This window comes from Marmota monax, unplaced genomic scaffold (assembly GCF_021218885.2).
Source record: "Marmota monax isolate L192 unplaced genomic scaffold, Marmota_monax_Labrador192_F-V1.1 WCK01_AAM20220418_F8-fsc00095, whole genome shotgun sequence".
Taxonomy (NCBI): Eukaryota; Metazoa; Chordata; class Mammalia; order Rodentia; family Sciuridae; genus Marmota; species Marmota monax.
In genome coordinates this window covers 2,024,621-2,027,883 of record NW_026695244.1, presented here as the reverse complement: position 1 = coordinate 2,027,883, position 3,263 = coordinate 2,024,621, and positions in this window count along the sequence as shown.

Sequence of the window (3,263 nt, the reverse complement as noted above, 5' to 3'; positions counted from 1 at the left end):
TTTTTACAGTTATTGGTTTGAATTAATATTTGCTTTTGAAATACTATAAAAGAATATTATTAGAACTAGAGTACTTAATTGGCCATATTTTTATTTCTATTGGAGAAGCTTGGGTTCTTTAGTTAGCATCTTTTTAGAAAGATTAATAGAAAATGTTACAAGAAAAGAAATGGAAATCTAATTTCCTTTTGGTAAAACAAGTAGTGTTTATAAGAAAATAAGACTTTGTACATATTTAGAACATTAAAAAATGTAGATGTTGCCAATTTATTAAGACTTCATTGAGTTATTTTAGATGAAGAACTTCATATTAAAGATATGTCAGATCCTTTAGAAATTGCATACAAATTTCAGGATAACCAGGAATCTCCTCTTTCCCTAACCTAACTTCATGTACAGATAAGAATATATTCTCCAGACAAAATCTTTTGCTTGGTATATTAAACATTCTACAAATTTTATAACATTAGCATTTGTCTTTATGTATGTTGTATACCAAATACAAATGTCTTTTTAAAATGTGACTTCAGTCTTTAATGGATTGGTATTCCTCAGACAGAGACCTCAAACTTACAACCTTTTAGTATACGGGAATCAGTTTCGTCTCATTATTGGACTGTAATTCAGTACATTTCAAATGATGTACCTGTTGAAGCCTGGGAAACAACATCTATATTTGGCTGCAGTTGAGAGCCAAATTAATAGTGGATTGAACCAATTAGGAGTTTAATTTCTTGTATGTAGAAGTCCAGAGGCAGTGCAGGGCTTGAATAGTGGTTTTGTTCCACCTTCCTTAGGACCCCACCTCCTTTCACCCTTAGGATATGGTCCTCATTTCATACATACCAAGAGCTAGAGCTCCAGTTATCACATCATTTCTTAATGTGTATTTTAATGGAGGAAAAAAAAAACTGAATAAAGTCAGCCAGAAAATTCACATACAATGTCATTGTTTTTCTCATTTTTTGCTGACATATATATATATCCCAGAGACTGCAGACATGACATTTATATATATAATCTTTGTGAGAGGACAAAAATGAATTCATAGTCCTGTTTTGGATGGTCTTTGAGTTTTAAGGGACAGTTATTTTAAATGTCTTTCTTAATTCATCCAAATGTAATATGTATATACTAAGTGGTTAAAGTAAAGGTAAATAGGCCTATTTATCAGATGCAGTGGGAAAAGAAGTGGCATTTATATAACCAATCCCTCATCTATTCTCATTTCTGGTTCCGTAGCAGGATACACTCACAGATAAGGCATTCTCCCCTTGGGATGGATATAACATGAAAGTGACCAAGTTTCTTAACAAGGATTGTCTCTGATCTCTGCTAAACTTCTCTCCTTGGGTAACTAAAAAATTTAGGTCTTATTCCCTAAACAGGAAGAATATGAGAGGCCAGTAGAAGCCTAGAAGGTCCAGTCCTCTTATAACATATTGCTCCTCCTTTTCCTCAAAAATTGGGAGTCTGCCTTTCAATGGTCCCTTTTCTTCCAGTTGAGGCTGGTGTTACAGAGGTGGGTACACTCATTTGCTCCTAAGATTCACTTGGAGAAAAGACTGGAGCTGCTTTCCAAGTACTGGGAGAAGGTGACCACAGGGGATTACTTATGCTGTTTGCCACAGCAATGTAGTTCATAATATGTTGATAACTGCTCTCTTACCTCATCTCATAAAGAATTCCTTTTCTTACTAGTCTTACTACTTAATAGTAAACTTTCTAAATTTAAAATTAGGTTTTAATTAGAGATTAAATTAGGGATTAGAGGCATTTAGCTCAGAGGTAGAGGGCCTGCTTAGCATTTGTGAGGCCCTAGATTCAATACCCATCACCCCTACCAAAAACAACAACAAAACATAGGCTTAGTATACCTAATTGAACAAGTCAGTTCAAGGGAAAAAGTTGAACTACTCTACACCTGAATCTCTGCTGGGGCACAAGAAAAGGGAAAAGCACGAGAGTATAAGATATGTTTTGTATACTACATTTAAAAAAAAATAACACTCTTACATGGGAGATAATCATTAAAAATGAAGCTACAACAATGTCCTGTGTGCATGAGGTAGACAGGTGGCTTAGAGAAGGGAGCAGCAATTAGCTCTGGGAAGCAAGTTGGCTGTTAAGAAGGGCATCTTAGGGCTGAGACTACAGCTCAGTGGCAGAGTGCTTGCTTAGCATGTGTGAGGCACTTTGTTCGATCCTTAGCACCACATAAAAATAAACGAATAAAATAAAGGCATTTTTCCATCTATAAGAAAAATTTTTTTAAAAAGAAGGGCATCTTGGGCTGGGGATGTGGCTCAAGCAGTAGCGCGCTCACCTGGCATGCGTGCGGCCCGGGTTCGATTCTCAGCACCACATACAAAAAAAACAAAGATGTTGTGTCCGCCAAAAACTAAAAAATAAATATTAAAAAAATTCTCTCTCTCTGTACCGCTCTCTCTCTCTCGCTCTCTCTTTAAAAAAAAAAAAGAAAAGAAAAAAAAAGAAGGGCATCTAAGAAGAGTGACATTGAGTCCAAGTCAGGCAGATAATTGAGGGGCAGAATGAAGCTATAGGTTATTTCTAGCAGAAGGAGAGACAGAAGTATCAGAATAAATACTATTGAGTTCAAATACTATGAGGAAGGAAGTGGTCATAACATTTCTTCATGTACTGAGGAAGTCTATTCTCAAACTACCTTCAAAATCTTTTTCATAGAATGATCTTTTTATATTGGAAAATATGAAAACAAAATCTCGCTGTGATGATTATCTAGAGATTTTTATTCCTTAGAAATTTTTATTGGGCTGAGGTTGTAGCTCAGTGGTAGAGCACTTGCCTAGCATGTGTGAGGCACTGGGTTCGATCCTCAGCACCACATAAAAAATATATATAAATAAAACAAAGATATTGTGTCCATACAAAAAATTTAAAAAAAAAAATTTTATTCTACACTGGATGTAGAAAAACAGTTTTCTGGGTAAAGAACCAATATTTGCCTTATATATCCTTTTCCCTTGAATTTAGAATTCCATTTTGGAGCTGTTAACAACAATGCATAAAAATATGTCCAAATGCCTTCTAGCATTATCAGGGGAAAGAACAAATGAATGTTTAAATTGATATAAAATATACATAATTGCATAATTGAACAAGCATCCCTATAAAACAAAACAAATACCATCTGAGAATTTCTGATAACAACACTGAAATCTGTCCCCACAGCCTGAAATTCTTTTGATGTATTTTAGTTTTGAAAAGTCACAGTTGCTTAT